We start from the raw sequence: 26,791 nt of genomic DNA on the forward strand, positions 1-26,791 counted from the left end.
AGTTTGTTTTACCTGGAAAGGACCAATAACACCCACCTAATGTCCAGTGTATGCAAAACGGCCTCTGTTGGAGTGCCGTAAGGCCTGGGATAGAACGTGGGAAGACGGATTGGTTGGTTTATTTTGTAGACTGTTATCTTCAGTAGGAATTTTGGGTGCAGACGCACCATGACCTCGTCTTTGAAGAATACTGTGTAAGGAGGATTGGTCATGAGCGCCCCGATCTCACTCATCCATCTGGCAGAAGTAACGTCAACCAGAAAGGCCACTTTCATGGATAAATGCAGCAGGGGACAGGTGGCTAAAGGTTCAAATGGCGGTCTGGTGAGGCATTTCAACACCAGATTAAGGTCTGAGGCCGGGGTAGGTTGGCGAACTTCTGGGTTAATGTTCTGGAGACCCAGGAGGAAGCATTTAGTATTTGGGTGCGCAAAGATTGAGTTCACAGAATATCAGGGTTGGAAGGGACCTCAAGAGGTCATCTAGTCCAACCCCCTGCTCAAAGCAGGGCCAATCCTCAACTAAATCATCCCAGCCAGGGCTTTGTCAAGCCTGACCTTAAAAACTTCTAGGGAAGGAGATTCCAGCACCTCCCTAGGTAACGCATTCCAGTGTTTCACCACCCTCCTAGTGAAAAAGTTTCTTAACATCCAACCTAAACCTCCCCCACTGCAACTTGAGACCATTACTCCTCGTTCTGTCATCCGCTACCACTGAGAACAGTCTAGATCCATCCTCTCTGGAACCCCCTTTCAGGTAGTTGAAAGCAGCTATCAAATTCCCCCTCATTCTTCTCTTCTGCAGACTAAACAATCCCAGTTCCCTCAGCCTCTCCTCATAAGTCATGTGTTCCAGTTCCCTAATCATTTTTGTTCCCCACACTTTCCAATTTTTCCACATCCTTCTTGTGGTGTGGGGCCCAAAACTGGACACAGTACTCCAGATGAGGCCTCACCAATGTCGAATAGAGGGGAACGATCACATCCCTTAATCTGCTGGCAATGCCCCTACTTATACATCCCAAAATGCCAATCTCATGATGGAATGCAGTAGTGGCCACAAGATGGACTTTGATCGAGCTCGTTGCTCAACCCAAGCTCCCATAGGTATTCCAACACTAATTGTAGTGGTGCTGTGGAGGCCATCAGGTGTTTTTCTTGACGCCAGGAGGAGAATATCTTCCATTTTTGAAGTAAGTACTATGCGTGGTCACCTTCTTTCTGTTTAGTTACACATGTTTAACTTGTTCTGAGCAGGCTAGTTCGCCATGACGGAACCATGCAGAAGCCACGCTTGTATGTGGAGTTTCTCCAGATTCAGGTGAAGAGTGTGACCGTTGTTGTTCGGACCTGCTGTTTCAGAACAAGGGAGAGCTCAAGAGGCACATATCGCCATGCGAATCAGGTAAGGGTACCATGCTTGTCTGGGCCATGTCGGAACTATGAGGATACTCTTGGCCTTGTCTGTTCGTATCTTGTATATCACACAGGATATCATTGGAATCGGTGGGCAAGCATACACGAGTTGTGCATACCATGTGATGAGAAAGGCATCCCGCAGTGACCGAGGTTCCATCCCTGCTCTCAAGCAGAACATTGCGTATTTGCAGTTCGTTGGGGATGTGAACAAGTCCATGAGGGGAGTACCCCACCTGTGGAAAATGGAGAGCAAGACTCTCCCATTCATTTCCCTTTCATGGTCTCGAGAAAAGTACCTACTTAGCATGTTTGCCATCGCGTTCTGACAGCTGGAAAGGTAGGAGGCCAAAAAGTTTATGTTGTGGTGCCCAGTGCCCAAATTTCATGCGCACAGTGAGAGATCGAGCCCCCCCCCCCCCCCCCCTTGTTGACTGCCCACATTTTAAATCAATGATGTCAGTCATGATGTGAATGGATTCGTTATTTATGTGAGGTAGGAAGCGTCTGTAGGTATTGCGGACCTGCGCGTAGCTCTGACAGATTGATATGTGGCTGAGTCTCCACAAGAGACTATTTGCCTTGAACCGTATGCTGATGCATGTGGGCGCCCCAGCCTATCAGCAAGGCAGCTGTCATGATTACTAATTGATGGGGGTTCCTGTTGGGACGGGATGCCCATGCATAGATTTTCTGGTCTTGTCCACCAATGCAGGGAGTACAGGACACAGGGTGGTACTGTAAGTCGTTTGTGAAGGCTGTGCTTGCTGGATATGTAAACTGAGCTCAACCAGCCCTGTAGGCAGCGCACATGTAGTCTTGTGTGTCGTACTACAAACGTTCTGACTGCCATGTGTCCTAGCAGTTGCAGGACAGTTTGAGCCAGTATTTGGGGGGCTGACTCTTAGCTCTGAGATAAGGTTTGTCAGAGTTGTGAATCTGTTCAAGGGCAATGATGCCTTGGCTTCTATGGCACTGAGATGTGCCCCGATGAAGTCCAGTTGTTGGACAGGGATTAGAGCGCATTTTTGTTCGTTTCTCTGTAGTCCTAGATCCCTGAATAGTTTTATCGTCTGTACTAAGTCCAGTGCCTCTTGTTGAGTTGGACCTTTGAGAAGGCAATCATCCAGGTAAGGGAAAATCATTATTCCCTGTTTGCGTAGATGTGCTGCTACTACCGCTAGGGTTTTGGAGAAAAAACTCTTGGTGCAGTGGATAGGCCAAATGATAGTACTCTGTACTGGAAGTATTCATGTCCTACAGTGAAACACAAGAATTTCCTGTGAGCAGGTGTATGGTAATATGAAAGTAAGCATCTTGTAGGTCGAGGACTGCAAACCAGTCCCCCTTTTCCAGTGCTGGACATATCATGCCCAGCGTCACCATTTTGACCTTTCGAGTGCATACAAACTCGTTGAGTTTCATGAGATCCAAGATAGGTCTTCATCCCCCATCCTTCTTCTGGGTCAAGTAGTGGGAGTAGAACCTCTTCACCCGGTATTGCAAAAGTACTCATTCCACGGCACCTAGTTGTAGAAGATGATCAACTTCTTGTCATAACAGGTGCTCATAAGAAGGGGGGTGGGGTTAATGGTAGGTGGTCAGGAGGTAAAGAGGATGGTATATCCCGATCGTACGATCTCTAACATCCATTGGTCCATTGTTATTGGATGCTCAGCTGTGGTAGAATGGGTGAAGGCGGTGTCCAAAGCATGGGGACAGGCTGGGTGAAAGCACTGCCTGGTGACGGAGGTCATCTGGACCCTCAACCAAAATTTCAGAAATGTGACTTAGGCAGAGCTGACTGAGAAGTCGACAGTTGAGCTTGAGATGCTCTCTGTCGCTGTGACCATTGGTGATATTTTTGGTTCTCATATTCCACTGTTGTTGCTGTCGCTCGGAAGAGGAATCCCTATTCCTCTGATAAGGCTGGTATAATCTTCTCTTCCCAAGTGGCATGTAGATCCCCAAAGTGCGGCTCGTGAATCCTTCACTGAGTGAAGCACCTTGTGTGTAGTGTTCGAAAATAGCTTCTCTCGGTCAAAAGGTAGGTCTTCGACCGTGGTTTGGAGTTGTTTAGGTATGCCAGAGGATTGTAACCAGGATACCCAGTGCATGACTACGGCCGAGGCCGTGATTCTGGCTGCTGTGTCTACAACACCCAAAGATGCTTGGAGGGCTGTTTTAGCTACAAGTTAACCCTCATTTACAATGACCTGCAATTGTGATGCTCTCTCGTCGGGGCACTCCACTGTCCACGAGCTGAGTTTCCCATAATTATCATAATCATATTTAGCCAGCAAGGCTAAATAGTTGGAGACTCAGAATTGTAATGTCACTGAGAAGTGAATTTTTCATCCAAAGAGGTTGAGCCTCTTGTGTGATCGATCGAAACTGTACTTATTTGTCAAGTTGGTTAGCGGCATCCATCACCAAGGAGTTGAGAGGCAGGTGTGAGAAGACGAAGTCCACCCCTTTGGCAGGGATATAATATTTTCTATCTGGCCTCAATTCCACCGACATGCAAAAGGGCGGTGTTTGCCAGCGTGTGTCTGCTGGTTCCAAGATCACATCATTGATGGATGGGCAGGGCAATTTTGGAAGAAGATGCAGGGTATAAGATTTATACCAGCTTGTGTTGGTTTATCTGCACTTCCTCCAATGAGTTGTCCTGGCTTTAGGCGACCTGCTTAAACAGTTCCTGGAACTGTCTGAAGTCATCCACCGAGGTAGGCGATAGTGAGGAGGAGGAAGTATTGTGAGCAGGAGATGTTGCTTCCTGATCAGTGGCTGTTTCTGCATCATCCCCAATGTCCTGAGCTTCCGTTGGCTGCAGGGTGGGAAGCGTGGGATTAGACCTCAGATCACCTCCATGAGTCATGGGTGGTCTGGTCTGGGTTCCCCGGTAAATTTCCCAGGGTTCCCAATATACCCATTACATTGGGAAGGCTGTCGGTGGATACATCCAAGGTGGTCCGTCCCACGGTTGAGCTGGCCAGTTATAAGGTTATTTAGGACCCATCTGGCTCCAGGGTGGTCATCGGTCTTTCGGTGATGAGTGGTGCAGCGAGAAAGTGCAACATGGTTCCTGCACATCATTGTCATCACTGGATGAGTGTACTGCGCCATGAGAAATATGGGAATCTCCTCTAACTTACAGGACAGCCCTCAGTACCGAGCAGTGGGGACAGTGGTGCCGATGACACAGCCAAGTCTCTCTGTTGGAGTAGATTCTATGTCAGTGCCATTGGCACCAATGGGGACACTCTTATCTGTGCCATCAAAGATGTGGTGTTGATTTAGTCAGCACAGTCAGTGCCAACTTGGTTTTCTCAGCTGGTGCCAACTGCGATGCCAGTGCCAGGGGCAGAGGCATGGTGCTTGAGAAGATGGCTCAGTACTGGGTCCTTTACGGGTGAATTCAGTGGCATGTTCCCATCTCCGCCTCGACCCCATCTCCTTCACTCAAGACTCAGCGGTGCTGGAGGTGCCCTGAATATTGTAGGTGCTCACCCGAACATGTGTTGGCATCAGGAGTAGTGACCTGCAGGAGACCGCCTATGTTTCTGTGGTGCTTTCTGTGTCCTCTTCCTCCATCTTTTAGGGGAAGGCAGGTCTCCTGTGGGGTGGTGCCCAAAGAGGCAGTCAGTAGGTCTGGCTCTGGTTCAAGAGATTTCCTCATCAGTATCATTCTCAAGTGGAGATCTCGGTCACACCGGGCTCTCACTTTCAGATTACTGCAATGGGTGCATTTATGCAGGATATGCATCTCCCCAAGACATCGGACACACAGAGTGTCTGTCAGAAACGAGCACTGCTTTGCGACAAGAGCTGCATCACTTAAAGCCTGGGGAACCCAGCATCTCTGACAGTTAACTAACCTCAGCACAGGGAGGATAAACTAGAAAAGTAAACTTCCCCCCACAAAACTGTCATTAACACTTACAAAAACTAATTATAACTTTTAAAAGACTAACTATTTAAACTGCTATTTCTTTTTTAAACGTTTGGCGAGAGAAACGAACACTGTCCCTGAGCTCCATCTGCAGTAGAGGACAGTTGAAAAAGAACTGGAGGGTTTGGGTTGTGCGTGTGCCAGACGCAGCACCAAAGCACCATGTGAGACCTGCGCAGACACCGCCACCATAAATCTCTGATCAACGGCACCAGGACACACACACACCTGAAGTGGAGCACCTACAGGGACAGCACTCAAAGAAGAATTTAAATATCTTTGCAACATACTTAATTTTTCAGTACCTACACAGGATAGGTTGATTTGAAACAAATTAATTTACACAAGTCATTTTAATCATGAAGGAAGTCAGTCAGCAGGAAATCTTAATTTAAATAATCAGTTTTAATCATATTTTGCTTTTGTACTTTTTGGTTATTTTCCTAAAGAAAATTTGATTCTCATTAGTTGGTAACCACTAAAACATGTTGATTTGCAACTAAATATAGCTTTTACATTAAATTTGGTGGTCCATTATTGCTAACCAGGAGGATACACAATGTCTATACATTTAAAGAATTATATAGCTTAATGTACATTTATTCAGATTCTCGATTTTTAAATTTATGGTTACAAAATGGTGAATGATTATTACATAATGATTAATCTTTACTTATGACTTGTGCCAATCTATTCAGAAATTCAAATTAAATTAAAATTCTAACATAGTATTTAATTTTTTGTATTAAATAGACCTTAAGATGATGGATACACAAAAAAAGTTTATCAAAACATTATGCATGTAAAACTGTTTTATTAAACAAAGGAAGCATTATCTGCAGTCAGTGAATTGAACTGATTGTTTCTGGTCACCATGTGATTCAAGACTGCAGAAGTAGTAGATTTCACTCTCACACCTTGTTTTTATTCATAGATTAGAAGAAAACAAGCTTTCCTGATTTTTCAATCCCAAATTGGTTTCTCAACTTTGAATAGACTAATCATTGAATACACTGGAATGAAAAAAATATTCTCTCTGCACCTGTGGAAGTGGCTACTGCTGTCTAAAGCTGATTTAGCATTTGCAGAAAACATTTATTGCTTAAATATTTTTTGTATTTAACTTACATGACAAATATATTATGAGTAGTTTAGGCCATAATATAAGTTGTCAATTTCAAATTTATTTTTTTAATAAACCTGTATTTAATATAAATTTTTAAAAAATCTAGGGGGTGAGGGCTTACATTAAAAAGAAGTCTATTTTTAATCCACCCTGATCTTTAAAAAGAAAAGAGAAAAATATAAGAAGGCTTCTATCTGCCAACGTGCTAAGCAAAAGCATAATATGGCTTACTTCAAAGTAAGGTCAAAACATGGCTCAATTCAGTCAAGTTCCAGAGAAAGAGGACTCTCCTTTCTCTTCAGTCACCTTCCTAGATGTGATTCCTCCCTGACCCACTGCCACATAGCCCCTGACTCTCCACACCACAATGCTCTTATATAGTCGCTTGCAGGATTATTTCTCCACCCTAACCCAGCCTTGCTACCCTGCACTGACAGTCAGAAAAAGCAGTCCTCTCTGAGTCACTGAGTATTAACCTCTTCCCTGCCTACCTCAAGATGGTCAACACATCAAAACTATAGTATCCAAAATTGCTAATGAAGACTGATGGATCCCTGCTACTTCTCCTACAATTAGGAAAGAAGTAGTGAACTCTGGTTATGAAGATCAGGACCCTTCTAATGTCCAATTTATTTTGGCAGGCTTTGAACCGAAGGAAGGTGCCATTGCCCCGAGACCAATGGAAGACTGAAATATTCAACATGCACAATTTTTCCTAGGATGCTATCTAGTTCCAAAACATTTCTTTGCAATGTTCTTGCTACAGAAATGCTGTATTTATTGACAAAGAGGATAAATTGATAATATATTGCCATAAATAGATGACAAACTCAAAAATGTGTATTTTGCAAGTGTCTATAAAACTAAGTTCTAATTCTAACTCGGGTGGAGCTTCCCTTGTCACTATCTCAGCCTCTAATTTCCATTTAGGTTCTTCTTCATGAGGAAGCTTCCTGAAGAAGTCATGTTAGTCATTCGAGGAAGGATTTGAGGTGCTTTATACAAAATGTAACAATTATGGGCAACATTTTGAGAGAGACCTGAGCTGCATGAATATGATGGTCTTCTCCAAGGCAGAAGATGAAGCTATTCTGCTCATCCATGACTGAAGTACTTTGTTTCCTTCCTTCCTTCATTCCTAAAAGTCAACTGAGAGGACAACATCCTACAACTGAAAAAAAGTGTAGAAAATTCAAGTTGCAATGTGCAGGCAGTGCACGGAACTGCAGAGAATATTATAAAAGGCTAGAAAAGCCAGCAAAATATCTAACCAGCCATAGTGCCAACTGCGAGATGATGACCTAAGGCAGGATGCAATGGCGCTGAACAAAATAAACTGGCACAGAAAAACAGGGTTCTTACTAATCTGGACCATGGACAGCCATGGATACCTCAGAAGAATTCATAAGATTCCTTTGCCCAATCATGTGTTTCCCTAAATCTTACCAGTCAAGCAAATGGCAAAGCTCTATTACCTCCTTGTCCATGAGACAAGAAATTGATTGTATTGCTCTTTGTACTATCAGTTGATAGAGGAGGTACATATGAAGCCATGAGGCATTCTTATAAATTCTACCGAGTATCCCTTACTGATTTATATCCATGTATTCCTGTCAGAGGAGGCCCATTTGTCTGAAGAAATTCAGTCACAGGCTAAGAGTAAGTCTTGTCCAAAGAAAACCTAAAACTCCTATCTGGTTGTCCAAACAGGAAATTATATTTAATTAGTCTTTTTAAACATTGAGTTCTGTTCCGCTCTCTAGGACAAGCTTCTTATCTGAGCTGCACTTAAGTTCCAGGTGCTGACTGACATGTGTGACTCAATGCTTAAACTAAAACTGTCCTCATGCCAGTTTCCTTGAAAATTTCACCAAGTGGAATTATGCCCAGTGTTGGAGTGTGTATACATGATTAGTCCCATCATCTCTACCCTGAGCAGTAGTATGTGCTGCAAATCACTTATATAAGCCAGAGCATAAACCCCACAAAGTAATGGGTAGGACAAGCAAATCATTTGTTTCTTCTACTTTTCTGGAGCATTTACAAGGAAACAAACAAGGAACTGGTTTTCGTTTTCAGCAACAGCTTGGCTATGACGACCAGTCAGTGTGTAAACAAGTGATCATGTAGCAATATTCTTTTCCTTTCTACTGATATTCAAAACAGCAAGAATGTTTGTGATAATGCCCCTCTAATAGGGAAAGGAATAAAATGCTGGAACCAGAAGGATCTGTGGCAGGAGAAATGGGAAGAGGTGGGAAGATGGACAGGAAAGCAGAGGAATGAAGAAAGTGCAGTGGCAGTAACAAAGTAGTCAGGGAACAAAGGCCATAGGAAGCAGGGTTAGGCATGGGAAAAGCACGAACAAGAACAGGAAAGTGAATAAAGGATAGGGCAAAACAAAAAGCCAATAAAAACAGGAACTGAGAAAGGATAGAATTGATTACCTGAAGAGGCAAGCTTATGATTACTGCACTGAAGGAAAAGGGTATAAAAAACACATGAACTACTTCCTGATCCATCTAAATCAGGGTGGATAAAAATCAATGATTTAAAAAAAAGAAGATTTTGATAAAATGCTTTTTGAGGAAAAAACCTATCTAAAGATAGCTTTAAGATATATTATAGCTCAAAGATCTCATGGAATAGGGATTATAAATTCTAATTCTATAGTATGAGACAATATATTCATGTAATGTTTAAGAAAAGTTTAGTAAAGGAGTTCCAATAGTTCATGGATTAGGGACGCAATTTTATGGGGTTCCACAGGCTTCTGAACAGATTATTTAGGTTAATCTTTCTATCTACCCAAGGAGACTCAGTGCTCAGTCTAGAAGATACCATCATAGATGCTTAGTTTTGCAGTTATCAAACTGTGGATTTGTCTCTCCAGCGGTAACATGCTTGTTAACAGCAAAAGTGTTTTTAAATAAATTATATAGAGAGGTGATAAGTAACAGACCTCAACCCTACTGTCCCTCTGCAAATTTGTGTACATAGAGTCAATCCCTTACCTCTCTTTTCTAAAAGTGCAAAGTTTCAAAAAGTTCAATGAATATTGTTCGTGGCAGAACAGATCTGGACAAGGAGAAGAAGTCTGGAGATAAATGTGAGAAGGGAGAGACATATGCTTTTTTGTTAAATTATTATAGGTTTGCTGTTGAAGAAAAAAAATCCAAAATACTTAACATTGTGGTTTTAGTTAAATAAAACAATTTAAATGTCTGTCTGGTGATGTTTTCCTAATACAACATGGCAAGAAAATCCTCCAAATATTAATGATTAACCTGTTGAATTGGAGATAGTTCACCTCCCAATGACTTCATAAATATCTGCTTCAATTACCTTTGGTAAATGAAATAACCAAACAATCATTCAGATGAGTTTTACAGCTATATCAGAAAATGAAAGGTTTTCAAAATAATCACTGTTCAAAAATGTATAGCGTGTACCTTCTAAAAATGAAACCTACATCTATCTCGTAGTTGTGAAGAATATGTATTAAGGTTATAACAACCAACAAGAATGCACTTTTATGTAGAAATCCATGATTAAATCAAGTCTTCCTGACTAGTGATTTAAATCATGTTTTAAATCAAATCCACCCTGATCTAAATCATATATGAAAAACATTTTATTTTCTTCCCCTGCCCTCCAACTGAGCAAGTTATTTTGTTTCACACAGTAATTAACAAGTGAATGTGGCTATTTACCTAACAGTGGGAAGATTCAAATATCACAGTCAAATCTACCAGAGTAGTGAGCTCTAGTCTAGATCATCATTCCTTTGATAAAACTGCATCTTGGATTCTGAACTCAGATCAACAGTATGTCAAAGACAAAATTAAAATTCACTTTGCTGGGCTCGGTTTTTCATTTCTCTAGGTTGCTGGACCACAGGATATTTTCTTGTTTGGTCAAAGGATCCCCACCCACCCCCATTTCTGCCCCAAAGGTGACCTTTGAGGGAGATTTTACAGTCATGCTGGGCTCCTACTGGTATCAGGAGAGGAACTGTGTTTTATCTTAATTGCCTTTCTGTGCAAGTAGCTCTTTTCCACTTGTTTTGGTTATAGGAGCCACAAAAGAATGGTCTGATCCTCCAAAATCTTAGGAATCTCTCCTGGGGGTTTAAAGAACAATAGACATTTCTTAGTAAAAATCGGAGAAAAAATTTCAATTTCTTCCTCCAAAAAAAAATTTAAAATTAATTTAGTTGAATTTGTTGCAAGTGGTTATCTACTTTCCATATAGACAACAAATGCTGCTTCTACATTAATGCACAGATCAGCACTCAGTGAAAAAGTACAGCTGATCTGACTTTCTTAAAAGACGCCCTAGACATGGAAATCTGTAATATGTCCTGTCAGAGTAGTGTTACCCTAGCAAAGCAAGTAGTTACTGCAGCAGTTTGAAGACACGATGATGTAATTTCAATATTACTTAGTGAAGTTCCTTTCATTTTACTAGCTCTTCAATAGCAGAAAGTAACTGTCTCCTTCTGAGATCACTATAACCTTGGTCAGACAAGCAACTGCTCTGCTGACTTTAGGAGAGGATATTATTAGTTACTATTTGTATCACTGTAGTACCTAGGAGACCTATTCATGAACCAGGACCCCATTTTGTTAGGTGCTGTATAAACAGAACAAAATTACAAGAGAACAGATTGACAGACAGAAAGATAGGGGTAATATAAGAAAACAATGAGACAATATTGGTTAGCATGATAATCAGTGGCACACCAGCAGCCTAACTCTTGACAACGTTCTTGAAGGCATCACAGAAAGGAGATTTTTAAGGAGGTTTTTGAAGCATGATGAGGTTGCTTTGTGGACGTTTACAGGGGGCAGCATGGGACAAAGCATGAAAGTGCTTGTTTGAAAATTGAACAAGTGTGCAACATTACCAAACTGACTTGTCTTACTTTATAATGCTGCACCACTTTGCTGGTTAGTTTCCTTCATTTATTTTTCTTACTCTTTCAAAAATATTAAAAGTTGAAATGAAGACAAATACACCCTTCTTAAATGTAGATATGGGAATTAGTAGAGGCATTATGGTAGCACCTGCTGGCTACAACCAAAATCAGGGCCCTATTATACTAGGCATTGTAGTAAAAGACAGAGCATGCCATAAAGAACTTACGATCTAAAGTAGACAAGACAGATCGCATTTGGGAGAAAGGAAGTATTCTCCCCATTTTACAGATGGGAAAAATGAGGTATAGCCAGATTAAGACCAACTCTACAAACTTTTTCAGCATAGCTATGTTGGTCAGAAGTGTGAAGAAGTATGATCCCTGATCTATAAAGTCATGCCAGCAAAAGCCCTTAGTGGAAGGGGGGGGGGGGGGGAATAGGAGTGGTGCAGAAAGAGCTATACCAGCACAAGTGCAGTTTTGCCACAATAAACTGCAGCCACGCTATGAGCTCTTTGCTGGAATAGTGTACAGGTATAGCTATGCAGGCAAAGTGCTCTTACCATAGACCTGGCCTAAGTGATTTGTCCAAAGCTCCACATGAAGTCTGTGACAAAGCCCAAGAATTGAACATAGATACTGCATCCTAACCCAGAAGATCGTTGTTCTTCTGTTTATATGCTTTCCGTCCCTGCAGTGCTAGCTGCTTGAATTTCAACAGTAAGTATTGAGTCAAAAGACTTAAGGAAACAACATCTTGGTTTTCCTGGTTGGAAATGGCAGATTTCAGTCCTTCAGCCACCTTCTTAAAGGCCACTCCACCCCGACTCTTCCATTTTCATTTTAAAATAGTAGAAATTGTTTGCTTTTTTATTCATTTTTTCTTTTAAAGTTGTTTTTCACCCAAACCTTATTCAGAAGAAGGAAGGATGCAGTCTCCCCTCTTCCCAGATGAAGCAATTATAAAAGTGATGAAAAAAAGTTTCACACTCCACAAATCTGTTGCTTGTGCACATTCAAAGCCTATGTGCTTACTTTACTGACAACTACAGGTTTAGTCTACTTTTGACTCTATGGGAAAGTGAGCTGGATTCTTTTCTGGCTCATTCAGAGTTGTTAGCCAAGTTCTAATTCAAAGTAGTTTTATTATCGGTACACAAGCCAGAACTACACAGATTGATTTTCAGATCCATGGCTGGGTTTGCAGCACTGGCAGTTAGAAAAGACATTTTTATTTATTTAGGAACTTATTTAATTTGATACAGAATTAACAGAGAAACATGGGATCCCACATGTATTTTTTCAAAATATAACTCTAGTTTAATTTCTTGGCTGATATACAAAATAATTTTCCTATGGACCTTTTTAGGGATCTAGCTCCTGCTGATCTGTGCGCCTCAACATTTCAGTTAAATAGTCTTAAATTACACACTGGCATTTGGAGTGAGACTATTTGCGGGAGAAATAGCCTCAGAGTTGGGTATGGCTGGAAGTTAAGAATGCTAAGAGCAATAATACAGCCTCCCTTATAGAACTTTACCTTAAAGAAGGTGAAACAATACTTCCAGTCGCTCATTTATTGGTGGAGGTTCAGAAGTTTGCCATGTTGTTGGTCCAAGTTACAATATGGTAGCCTTTGACATGGCTAAAATATGGTTTGGTTTTAGCATGGATGTGAACAAACAGTAATATTAATGGGTTCTGTTACCTTGCAATACAAAAGCTTTCTGTATCATGGAGGACCTTCTGTGAAATAAGTGGTTTGTTGCACGGTTTAAATGATGCTTTCATTCAATTTTCCCTTGTCCTCACTGTTTAAAGAAAAGTTAGGGTGCGTAATCTCACAGAATTTATTTATATGATACTTATTTATGGTATTAATCTGCATGGTATCAAAGTGCCTCAAACACTGATGAAGCATGTTTCCAGCAAAAAACAGCCTCATAACACTAGCCATATAACGTAGTATGACTCAAGAGATACAATCTGTAAGAACTCTAATCTGCTGAATTTTTTATCTGCTGAATATTTATTTTTTGTTTGTTTTTATCAGACTACACCTCTACCCATTCTGCTAACGGTGCCAGCTTCTGCACCCCGATCGTCTATTTCTTTACAACCACATCAAGGATTATATGTGAAAAAACCTTCCTCAGCTGCTGAGCAAAGCAAATAACCTTTCCTCATTTAACTCTCAGAAGCCCCACATCTTAATTGCTTTTTTGTAAGCATCAAGGAAGTCATCTATTATTTCTCACTAATCTTATGACTGTCCTCTCCCTTTTATGTTGCAGGAAGGGGCAAAATATTGGGTGGAAAGGATGCAAGTTCAGTAGCACAGAAGCTGTATGTGGGGAGTAGATGGGGTAGAGGCAGGAGATGTACTGTGATTAGCCTAAACAAAACAAAAAAAACGCAACAAATGTGTTCTTATTACCATTGATAACTTTTCTTGGAAGCTAGATCCGTTTCCTTCACCTGTCTTTTTAATGTAAGTTTTTAGCAAAGGTAATTGGCATATACAATAAAATGTGTAACACAATTGTGCAACTGTTCATTGGGGTGTTATAGTATGATTTGATCACATGTGTAAGTAAACACTGCATCAATGACATAATTAGTTGACAGTTTGTCAGGTTTCAATTATAAGCTAAACTTCTCACCCCCAACTTCTGGGGGAAAACTGCAAATACAACCTAAGAAGTCTTTTGAACCAAAAAGGTCTCTGAACAAGAAGGAATTCTGAAATAAAATACAGAGTAAAAAGATATTTTGCTTGAAGTACAATTTGCTGTGCCCTCTGAAATCTCATCTATGGATTATAAATCTATTTCTTCTTGCAGACATTTAAAAAGGTATAACCACAGCCTAAATATACATCCCTAGTATTATTAAGTGATGTAATTCAGTCTACCTTTGTCCTACTTTTTCAAAATTAAAAGCATGGACAATGACCAGAGGGACTGATTTCTTTATACGTGGATCTGAACTTCCTGCTCAATCAAGTTGTGTATATTATGAATGAACTTCTCATTTACATACCAGATGAAATCCTTCACGCAGATCAGAGCTCCTATGGGGTACAGGACCCCAGTAAGGTGCCACCAAGAGGAGCAACAGCATCTGAGAGGGATAACCTACAAGATGATCATGCATTGGGGGGTAGGGGGGCAGAGAATATCCCACATATGAGTTGTGTACAGATAATAATTGCAGGGGAGGGAGGGGTGTTGAATGTTGATTAGTAACTACTCTTGTTGGTGATCTTATCAGTTTCTGAATAATTTAATCTTTCATTACAATGAAAACTATTTCTAGCCTTTATGGCTGCAAAAGATCACCTGACTCTGACAGATGTAATGCTATCTTCCAGATTCCGCAGACATAGACTGAAACATCACCAGGTGTGAACTGTGCTCTATTACTTTCAAAAAAAGAAAAGGAGTACTTGTGGCACCTTAGAGACTAACAGTACTCCTTTTCTTTTTGCGGATACAGACTAACACGGCTACTACTCTGAAACCTGTCTATTACTTTCAGTAGCATATTGGCAATGAGGCCAAATGAAGAAAATTCAGTTGCCAATATTTAACTTTCACTGATATTAACAGAATTAACAGTTACTTTGGGATTGTAATCAGAATTAGAGGATAGTGCAACCACTGTCTTCTCCCCCTTCTATATGAGTACAACATTTTCTGCTTTCAGGTAGCTTTTCCTGATGCAGTAACAACTGCTTTGATTAGTTTATATATAAATGTTCACAGTAATTATTCCATAATAGGGATTGGTTCATTTGGCCTAATGGTAGTGCAATAAAGAACACTGCATAGCTGAACAGTGGCACTTTCAGTTGAGTGATAATGTTGACGGGACTCCCCTTTGGTTTCTGTCCAGTTCCAGTTTGGACATCTGAAGTGGAACCATCAGGAAAGTGGCAGTGGGATAAAAAATGGGAAGAGCGGACTCACGGAGAAGTCCATTCCCACTTGAAAAAACTGATTAAGTATTTAACTTAAATATCACCATTTGGGGCTTGTTTTTTAAGTCTCAAGCTTACAAACACTCCCACAGGTGAGCTGCAGTTACAGTACAACTTCAGAGTTAGGAACACCAGAGTTACAAACTGACCAGTCAACCACACAACTCATTTGGAACCGGAAGTATGCAGTCAGGCAGCAGCAGAGATACTTAAAAAAAAAAAAAAGCAAACAGCACAATACTGTGTTAAACGTAAACTACTAAAAAATAAAGAGAAAGCATTATTTTTCTTCTGCTTAGTAAAGTTTCAAAGCTGTATTAAGTCAATGTTCAATTGTAAAGAATTTTGAAAGAACCACCATAACATTTTGTTCAGAATTACGAACAACCTCCATTCCCGAGGTGTTCATAACTCGGAGATTCTACTGTACTTTCATAACAAAGCCTAAGGATTTTCAATTCATGACCTTGCTTTTTAACCTTCAAACACATATCTGGAGCAGTAGAGCATACTGTTTTGCTATGACATATTGTTATGGCACTGAAGAAGTCATCAATGAGCCACAGATCTTGGGAAAGCCTCACTGGCAAACTTCTGAGATGTAACAATCTTGATGTAAAAAAAACCAAACAAATTCAAGTTACACTATCTTTTTAAAGGTGACCTACAGAAGGAAAATAGTTGGATATGTGCGCCCTGTTTTGCTTTGTTATAATGTCTAAAGAAGGCTTTCATTATATTCGGTTTGTTTTTTACATTAGAAATTCAGGGCATGTCTAACCTGGAAAACAACACAAGAACTAGGAGAGAAAGTTCAGCAAATTGAGAGGTGAAGACTGTTTAAGTGCAATGACTAATCTTTTGGAGAAATAACATTTTTGTTAAAGATTACTAACCCCCGTTCTCTTCAATTAATGTGTGAGTTTATTTATATATTATATATATATATATCCCAAAATCTCTGACACCCACAATCCAGCTGGCAAAACTGGGGAAGAATGAACTGTTTCTGATATTTCTAAAGTAAAAAGACAAGCATAAAGAAAACCATTTAAAAAAAAAAGTTTTTCAGGACTCCTGTATAACTCAGAAAAGTTACCCTCAAAAGCCTTTTAAAAAACCTTTACAGATCTTTAAACTTTGTTTGTTTACATCTTTAGACTTTACATTAAGTCAATTTAAAATACTGACATCAAAAAATTCTAACTTTTTTTTACTCCATATCCTCAGGAATAACATCTTCTGAGAACAGTGTTGTATACTCTAAATGCTAGATACTGGTCCAGCACTGAAAAGACAGACTTGTGAGCCCACGTCCGCACCCAGTGCCCAGAACAGTAAAGTCTACAAGAATGAGCAAAAAAAGTAGCTATAAACTTCTCCTTGTACATATTCAGAGTCAACTTACTTTTCACTCGTTAGCACTGTACAGCCAATTCAGCTACAGAAATGTGAGCTAGTTTCTTTTCTGTTTCACAAGTATACAGATAATCTTCACAGAGCTTAGTTAATACATTAGTCACGATTCATGCAGCAGAAAAACACAATTTGACCTATAGATTCCAGGTTGAATTTGCAGTGTCAGCAAGTTAATAAAAAGGCCATCTTTCCTTTCTGACACAGAAGCCACTGAGACACAAACATGGAAGCATACATATGTCGTCTTCTAGGTCCCAATACAGTAAAGCACTTAAGCACATAAGTAATTTTATGAATGTGAACAGTCCAACAGAAGTCAACTGGATTTCTCACATGATTAAAGTTAAGCACATGCTTACATGCTTTGCTGGACAGAGGCCATAATTGCTTATCAGAATGTAATGACACTTTATATTTGAATTTCCTGGGTTTTGCAATGAAAACTACATTTTAACAGGTTAAAATTTATTTTTAGAAATCAAGACCTCCTTACAGATATTGCAAACATCTTTAATTAGTAAAACTGAGAATTAAGAGTCAAATTTACTTTTCACTATTTTTGCATACTTTTGGCATTTCTCTAAACTGCAACACTGAAACTAGACTAGTCAGAGTTCCTTTTGTTTATATTAAGATCTGATTCAATTTCATTTTCAGGATTACTTTCATTACTAAAACCATAAGGAACATAAGGATGGCCATACTGGATCAGACCAAACGTCCATCTAGCCCGGTATCCTGTCTTCCAACAGTGGCCTATGCCAGGTGCCCTTTGGTAATGAAGAGAACAGGTAATCATCAAGTGATCCCATCGCCAATTTCCAGTTTCTGGCAAACAGAGGCTAGTGACACCATACCTGCCCATCCTGGCTAATAGCCATTGATGGACCTATCCTCCATGAATTTATTGAGTACCTTCTTCAACCCTGTTATATAGTCTTGGCCTTCACAACACCCTCTGGCAAAGAGTTCCACAGACTGACTGTGTGTTGTGTGAAGAAATACTTCCTTTTGTTTGTTTTAAACCTGCTGCCTATTAATTTCATTTGGTGACCCCTAGTTCTTGGGTTACAAAAAGGAGTAAATAACACTTCCTTCTTTACTTTCTCCATACCAGTCGTCTTTTTTCCAAGCTGAAAAGTCCCAGTCTTATTACTCTCTCCTCATATCGCACCCATTCCATACCCCTAATAATTTTTGTTGCCCTTTTCTGAACCTTTTCCAATTCCAATATATCTTTTTTTGAGATGGGGCAACCACATCTGCACGCAATAGTCAAGATGTGGGTGTACCATGGATTTATATAGAGGCAATATGATATTTTCTGTCTTATTATCTATTCCTTTCTTAATAATTCCCAACATTCTGTTTGCTTTTTTGACTGCCACTGCACACTGAGTGGATGTTTTCAGAGAACTATCCACAATGACTCCAAGATCTCTTTTTTGAGTCGTAACAACTAATTTAGAGCCCATCATTTTATATGTATAGTTGAGATTATGTTTTCCAATATGCATTACTTTCCATTTATCAACACTGAATTTCATCTGCCATTTTGTTGCCCAGTCACGCAGTTCTGAGAGCTACTTTTGTAGCTCTTTGCAGTCTGCCTGGCACTTAACTATCTTGAGTAGTTTTGTATCATCTGCAAATTTTGCCACCTCACTGTTTACCCCCTTTTCCAGATCATTTATGAATATACTGAATAGGACTGGGCCCAGTACAGACCCCTGATGGACACCACTATTCACCTCTCTCCATTCTGAGAACCGACCATTTATTCCTACTGTGTTTCCTATCTTTTAACCAGTTACTGATCCATGAGAGTACCGTCCCTCCTATCCCATGACCACTTACTTTGCTTAAAAGCCTTTACTGAGGGAATCTGTCAAAGGCTTTCTGAAAATCTAAATTCACTATATCCACTGGATCCCTTTGTCCACATTTGTTGACCCCCTCAAAGAATTCTAATAGATTAGTGAGGCATGATTTCCCTTTACAAAAACCATGTTGACTATTCCCAAACAAATTATGTTCATCTATGTGTCTGACAATTTTGTTCTTTACTATAGTTTCAACCAGTTTACCGGATACTGAAGTGAGGCTTACCGGCCTGTAATTGCCAGGGTCACCTTTGGAGCCCTTTTTAAAAATTTGCGTCACTTTAGCTATCCTCCAGTCATTTGGTACAGAAGCTAAATTTAAATGATAGGTTATAGACTGCAGTTAGTAGTCCTGCAATTTCATATTTCAATTCCTTCAGAACTCTTGGATGTATACCATCTAGTCTGGTGTCTTACTACTGTTTAGTTTATCAATTTGTTCAAAAACCTCCTGTAATGACACCTCAATCTGGGACAGTTCCTCAGATTTGTCACCTAAAAAGAATGGCTCAGGTTTGGGAATCTCCCTCATATCCTAAATTGTGAAAAACGATGCAAAGAATTAATTTAGTTTCTCCACAATAGCCTTATCGTCTTTGAGTGCTCCTTTAGCATCTGAATCGTTCAGCAGCCCCACTGAAATGTTTACTGTAAACACAGGGGAGTACTTATTTGATTAAAAACTCTCATTAGAATTATTATTCTCTCATCTTTGAAGAAAACACTTCTATTGTCTTTGGTCAAATTTGACTCTAAGTTTAGTTTTGGTAAAACTTTCTTTTTACAAAACCTGAGTTTCCCTTTCTACTACTAGAGAACTTATATAGTCCTTTTCCCCTGAAGATTTCAGCAATCAATTTAAACACCCTGTTAAAAACTACTGTTCATATATTAACCAAAAAACAAGGCCAGAAAACATCCTTTTTAATGAAGACCTCATAAAACAGGTTTCTATACACCAACAACTGAAAAACCCCAATAAGGGACCTGATAAAATATATGTTAAATAAGTTACAAATTTCTGCTGAAACAGCGATCTAAATTGCCTGTTTACTGGATGAGAAATTTTAGAATTATTTTTGGACTGTATACTATTTGGGACAGAGACTCTTCCAACTGGGCAGTACAGTTGTGCAATAGCACTTCTCACCCTTCCCTGCATTTTGGTTCCCTCTCCTTTTAAATGTTCTTGCTAGTCTTATGAATTCAAGAATTCACCCCCTTATCATGAATGCTTATGAAATCCCCTCCTACCTATACCACAACATTACTCAGAGAGCCATGGAAAGACGATCTCCCTATGTAGCTGTGACACGCATTGTCTAGGTATCATGAAATGCAGTTCACCAAGTGTTGCTGTATTTCATGGACCTACAGCCAAACAAACCAACAAACATTCTCAGTCCACCAACATCCTTTCAGGAACTATACTATATTTAAGGAGGCTTTACACTTTGTACCCTGGAATTATCACAGTGATGGGCACTTTACTGAAGGGACAGTCAACTTAAACTTGACAGAAGTGAGATTTTTGACTTATAATATATTATTATATCTGAAAGATGTTGGAGGAAAAACATTTTTAAAAATGTGAAGATGTGATCATAAAACCACAAAAATCTGCAAAAAAAACTGAGGGACTTTTGCATATGAAAAATAAACCAGATTTCAAGTTGACCGTCTCCATTTAAAGCACTGACGATTTCAGTGAACCGAGGACTAAATTGCCAGGGCCACACATAACATGGCAGGAGCTGCACAAGCTTCCCCACAGAGCTCTGCCAAGGCACTAGCATCTTGACCTAAGGCATCTTTTATAGAGACCAATTACTTGAATAACAAACAGCAACTCATGCCAAAGTGAACATTTTTATGGTGTAGATCAACAGACACTAGGATCAAGGATGGAACTAAACTTATTCTCATTTGTGACCCAAATAACATTTGAACCCAGATTTCCACAAGTAAAAACCTAGGGCACTAAATCCCTGAATTAAACAATAGTCAGATTCATTTTATAAAAAGAATGAACATTTGTCACAAATACTGTATATTCAGTTGCAGTAAGACTGTACTTCCCAAGATGTTAGAAGGCATTTACAATGTGATAAAATAATTAAATAAAAGTTATGGACACACCTTTGTTTTACCCAATTCTTACACAACTTTTGCTGAACCGATAAACTCAAAAAATCTTATGACATTAGAATAGGCCTGATTTTAACATCTAATTAATCATGGTTATTATAGTTACATAAAGTTTATATTTAATTCATCTTTGGGAAGCAGATGCTTAATAATCTGAATTCCACTAAAATGGCAAAGTGTAATAAGATCTCCCTTTTATCGACAGCTGCGGTCTAAAACATATAAATTGCTTAAGTTTACAAATTAAACCACGCCCAACTGAAATCTTTAAGAAGTATTTTGGGGCCAGCTTTAAAAGGCTGGTCTCAGCAAGAATGTGACTCAGTTTAACTGTGTTTAAACTATACTCTAGGTAAGAAACAACCAGCTTGATTTCACGGGGGGGGGGGGGGGGGGGGGGGGGGGGGGGCCGACGACGACAGGACGGGACACTTTGTATAATATACTGCTTGTAATGGAATTTGCATCAAACTATCAAGTGAATGCCTGTTCAGACACGTTAACTTCAACCAACTCTCACCAATCCTTTGATATCTCCATACTCCTCTGAGTTTTTCACTGAAACATCTCTACAAACCTTGCCACAGAAAGCCCAATAAATACTTGTTTTCCATATATTCACTTTTAAAAAAAGAACAGAAGCACTGAATACTGACCACGAAAAGCTAAGATTTACCAGATAACTACTTTCCAGAGGACTAAGCCTATTAGCAAGAGTTAGGCCTTGTCTACATTAGAAAGGGTTTGCCAGTATAGCTGTATACACCAGAAGCATCTTATACCAGCAAAAGTGTTCCCCAACAAAAACAACAACAAAATAAGTTATACTAGCAAAAGAACTTCCCCCCCCAACTGCATCTACCCTAGGGCTTTTGCCAGCAAAACTGTGTTGGCTAGGGGTATGATTTTTTCCAGTCCACTAGCTATGCCAGCAAAACTGAGTGTAGACTAGGACTTGGATACAAGAAACAAGGGGGCAGGTTAGAGGAGATCGCATAAAGCAAGCGAGATTCAGGGACAAAATACTTGTGAGATGCCTAATCCCTACTGCAGGGAAGGATGAAATTTCTACCAAAATGTTTTTCTTCTTCAAGGGCTCCATGTTTATGGATGCTGACAGGAAGAATCTGATTCTAAACACAAAGCTCCTATCCCTCCTCACCCCAACTGTTGGAAGGGAGCAGGAGCTTAAAGAAGGGTCTCTGCTACTTCACGTCTCCCGCAACCCCAATTTTCTCACTCCTCTTTCCTCTGAATAACTCTCCAGTTCTTAAAAAGAAAAGGAGTACTTGTGGCACCTTAGAGACTAACCAATTTATTTGAGCATGAGCTTTCGTGAGCTACAGCTCACTTCATCGGATGCAAGTGAGCTGTAGCTCACGAAAGCTCATGCTCAAATAAATTGGTTAGTCTCTAAGGTGCCACAAGTACTCCTTTTCTTTTTGCGAATACAGACTAACACGGCTGTTACTCTGAAACCTGTCTCCAGTTCTTGCCTCTGCTGCTGTTCATAGCTTTCCCAAGCAGGAGGAGGAATGTGAAACTGACACAGAAAGAACTGTGTGAAACTGACACAATTCTTGATAGTTGCTTCCCACAGGTTTTAACAGCAGTGAACCTTGTTAGTTTCACATTACCAAGGCTTGGCAAAGCCTGGATCAGCACCAGCACAGGCATTGGAACAATCTTTCTGAAGACACCAAAAAATACTGCACGGGTCCACATTTGGAAGGCCCTCTCTCACGGTCATAAGATTATAAAGCCTTATTTTATAAACGAAAGCTTAAATTTTGAAGACACTGATGACTTAGGCCCCACGTCCGGGAAATCTTTCCCCTCATCACTGGTGAATTGTGTGTGGAGCTTGAAGCCTTACTGCCCTCAATGTCTTTCCTTTTAAGATAGGCATCTGCTTCAAAGAATAACTCCTTTGTAGGAAATACTGAGCCCTAAACTGTAATGTTATCACAATAGTGATTCTCAACAAGCAACAGACTTTCTAACTTGTCAAAGGACACACCAAACCTAAAACTAGTCCCTCATAAGCAAGACAGCAAAATTGAGGGTCCCTTATTGTTCACCAGTATGTATGTCAAAGAAACGCTTATCAGATCAGTTTTTTCAAAACTATTAATTTGCAGCACATCCTAAACATCTCTCTGGCTAGTACAGTTCATGTTGGTTGCAGAAAAAAAAAATTCTCAGCCCACATCTCTGACATTTAAAAAACCAAAACCAGCCAAGATTACCAAGTACGTCAATGGGCAATAGTTTTACAAGGGGCCTAATCTCTCCCACCCACTCTTAACATGGGAAATGAGACAGCATATGCTTCATCTATGTAACCTTTGCTTTGGTTCCCACATTTGTTTTTAAAGACCTTAATATGTAACTCTAACTTGAAATGGTTCGCCTTGGGAGGCGAAGGTGGAGGAGGCGGCGGCTGCTATGAAAATAAGAAATCACTATCTGGGAGTGTTTATGCAGCGACCCTTGGTGGGGTGGGGTGCTTTATAAATAGATGTGTTTCTTAATGGTGCCCTGCCCCAAGTGCTGTGCGACGGCTGGTGTGTGTTTATAACCATTATTAATGGAGCTCGGCTGGCTAGGAGCGCTGCTGGGTTGTTACTTGCAGCAGGCCCGGGGCCGCTCTCACCCAGGGGAGCGGAAGGGGGGGGCGTCACCCCGCTATCCCCCACTCCGCAATGCGGGGCTGGCGCCCTGGGGACAAGCCCCTGGTCACCTTCAGCCCCTTAAGTGCAGCATCCCAGGCAGGGGCAGACTCGCTCGCAGAGCCCGCCTCGGTGCTGGCTGCGGCCCGCGATGGCAACTCCGCGGGGGGCGGGAGGGGGGGTGTCACACCCCCCGCCCGCCTCTCTCCGTAACCCCGCGCGGGCCGCCCCCGCTTGTTTACAGGCCCCGGGGCCCAGGCGGCGGCGCGGCCCTCAGCGCCCTAGCGTACTCCGCCCCGCCGCCTCCCGCTCGGCCCGCCTGGCCCGCCTCCCCACTCGAGCCCCGCACTGCGCAGCAGCACTTACTTACCCCGCGGCGGCGGCCAAAGGCACCGGCTCTCCGGGGAGCGCAGGGGGGGCAGGGCCGCGCTCCGCGCTCCGAGCGGGCCGGGGTAGGGAGGGATCCGCGGCGGGGCTGGGCCGGCGGGCCGGCGGCCTCGCTTCAGTTCATTCACAGGCAGCTGCGGAGAGCGGCTCTCTGGCCAGGGGGAACCAAGAGCTCATCCCCTCCTCCCGCCCCCACCCCGCTCGCTCGCTCGCTCGCGCTCTCTCTCTCTCGCCCTGCCGCGAGCCCAGCGCCGCCCGCCGCCGACTCGCGCAGACCCCGCTCCCCTCCCTGAGCGGCACACGCGCGCTCCCGAGCCGCCGCCGCCGCGCGCGCGCGCGCGCTCTCTCTCTCTCTCTCTCTCCTGCCACCCTGCTGTGTGCGGCGCGCGCGCGCTCCCCGCCGTCCCCTCGCCAGCGCGCACGCGGCTCCTTCCTGCTCTCTAAAGCCTGGGCTCAGGACAGCTGTGACTATTGCTGGTGCACCGTAAAGAGCCCGGATGTTGGTTGAGTTCGGAGAACTGCAAGGGGGGAGGGGGAGCAGACTGTTAAGCTATTACATCACCTCCCGGCTCCCTACTGCGCATGTGCTGCCCGGGGTTCTGGCGGGGAGGGTGGGGTGTGTGTGTGTGAGAGACCGCGAGAGGCGCTGCGCGTGGGGGGATGGGCGGTAGAACCGCTCCGCTCATTGGGCGGGGGAGACAGCAGCTCTACCCCGGTGTGGAGCAGCCAGCCAGGACACAGAACCCCTCCCCCCAGCATGCTCTCAGGCGGGAAATGGGGGAGAGACACTGTACCAGCGACCCCCACCCCACACACACACACACACGCTGCCCCTCAGGGGATCAGTGACCTATGCTGCTGTGTGGTGTAGCCAGCTCAGACTGTTGTGATCAAGATACTCGCCTGCTTTGAGGCTGTGGCTGGGGACTGAGTGTAACATGCATGGGGAAACCGTTTCTCAGTTCCCAGAGGGGAAAAGAGACTGTACCACACAGCAAAATCTACATCCTGCTCAATACATACACCATCCCCACAGGGAAGGTACTCTGTAACGTACACAAAAATTATACATGCACACACACACGCACACCATTCTCAATAACAACCCTTGTACACAAGCACACCACTCCCAGTAACACTTTTCCCCCCTCCCCCGCATTGCTCACAGTAACATCTCCCTGAGATAAAATATACAATCCCCAACAGGGCTAACAAGCTAATATGGGCTCAGGTGGCCCTATGCCAAGGCTCATATGAGAGATGTCAGAATTGCAGGGAGGAGCTTAAAAGGAAGAAACTCAGCTCCAACTAGTGAGGAGAGTAGGTCCTGAGTTCATCCAGTTCTACTTTGTCTCTGTCTATGATCCCACAACTGAGGACTTGTTCATGAAGATTTGCTTCAGATGGTAGCCATGTTAGTCTGTATCAACAAAAACAACGAGGAGTCCTTATGGTCTCTAAGTCTCTAAGGTGCCACAAGGACTCCTTGTTTTTTTTATGAAGATTTGTAGCGTTGATGGGACCCTGACCCAGCTAAACTTCCTGGATATGGCAGGGCAGGAGGAGTTTTGGGGCCTGTGGAAGCAGTACATGTGCCCAGGAAAGGGTTCCTGCTCATTTGTGCCATCAGTGACCACAGCAGCTTCAATGAGATCAGCAAGTTCCACACCCAAACCCTGCAGATCAAAGACCAGGATTAGTTTCCCATGATCCTTGTGGGCAACAAGGTCAACTTGGACCTACAGCAGCAGGTGCCCAAAGAGGAGGCGTTGGCCTTTGCCCAGGAGAATTGCATCCCCCTAAACGGAGGGTACTGCCTCAACATGAATGAGTCCTTCCACAATGTCATCAGAGCCCTCAGGAGGTCCCAGGAGCTGGAGAACCCCCCTGTTCACACAGTGCACCCCTCCAAATAAAGAGTCTGAGAGCTGCCCCTGCTGCATCCTCTACTGAGAGGGGTGCTCCTCCCCCACAACCTCTTCACCCCAACACTGTGGAGGAAGAGAGAAGCCCACCCTGAATTCTCCTGGTGGCTGGGGGGCCAATGGGAGAGGTGTGAAATATTCTATAGCTGTGTGTATATATTTACAAATAGCTATATTATGGGGAGGCAGATGATGGGAGCCCGGGTAATATTTTGGGATGAAGCAAGACAAGGATTCCTCAGCCAATTGATGCACAGCAACCCTGGAGGGAGGATGAATCAACTGAATCAACTTATATTGGAATTGCATCTTGACCTTAGCTAGGGAACCTAGTTGGGCCCACAGCTTTACAGAATTATTCTGAGGGAACAGAGGGAAGCATTCAGGAAGGGGTGGACTATTTGGGCTCAGCCAGAGGGCTGAGCCTCTTAGGATTGGACTGGTGCGCTGAAACACTTGGTCACTGCAGAGCAGAGGCCTAAATGAGTTCTGGGGCCTGGTTTAGGACCTATGGGTGCCCTAGTGTGTAGAAACATCAGTGACAAAATGGTAGACACTGCAGGCATGACCTTCCCACCCCTGGAGAAGTGAGTGGGAGGACTGATTGACCCAGAATGTTGAACAACCTAGGCCTAAGTGTTTGGTTTGGTAAGACAATGGCTACATGGACCTAGAGCATTTTCTGAAGTGGATGACTAAAAGCCCAGCCCGAGACTCAGACTGGAGTCGAGGTGTCCAAACTCATCTTGGGGGAGCATTTTGCCCACATACTCCTGGCTCGGGGTAGAGATTGGGTACTCAGACACTGTCCTGAGACACTAGCCAATGTAGTCTGTCTTATGGAAAACTATCTGGCTGCTGAAGTGGCTTTGGCTGAGTCATACCAGAGACCACCTGAAGCCACTGGGGTCCCTCTATTCAAAGGAGAACCTAGTTGGGGCAATTTGCAGACTGATGG

At 42.3% G+C, this 26,791-nt stretch overlaps 1 protein-coding gene and 1 pseudogene across 4 annotated transcripts in view; one reads left to right on the forward strand and one right to left on the reverse strand.

Moving 5' to 3' along the window:
* The window catches only part of PPM1A (protein phosphatase, Mg2+/Mn2+ dependent 1A), a 50,925-nt gene extending 26,529 nt beyond the window's left edge, over window positions 1–24,396 (reverse strand). Inside the window, exon 1 of one of the 4 annotated variants that reach the window (XM_037901150.2) lies at window positions 23,892–24,396. The gene's annotated coding sequence lies outside the window, so the exon portion shown is untranslated. The remainder of the gene's footprint in view (window positions 1–23,891) is intronic. The other 3 variants (XM_037901149.2, XM_037901151.2, XM_037901153.2) reach the window with 3 other exon arrangements.
* LOC122466314 lies at window positions 1,279–25,861 on the forward strand (annotated as a pseudogene).
* Window positions 25,862–26,791: the final 930 nt, after the last annotated feature.

This window comes from Chelonia mydas, chromosome 6 (assembly GCF_015237465.2).
Source record: "Chelonia mydas isolate rCheMyd1 chromosome 6, rCheMyd1.pri.v2, whole genome shotgun sequence".
NCBI lineage: Eukaryota > Metazoa > Chordata > Testudines > Cheloniidae > Chelonia > Chelonia mydas.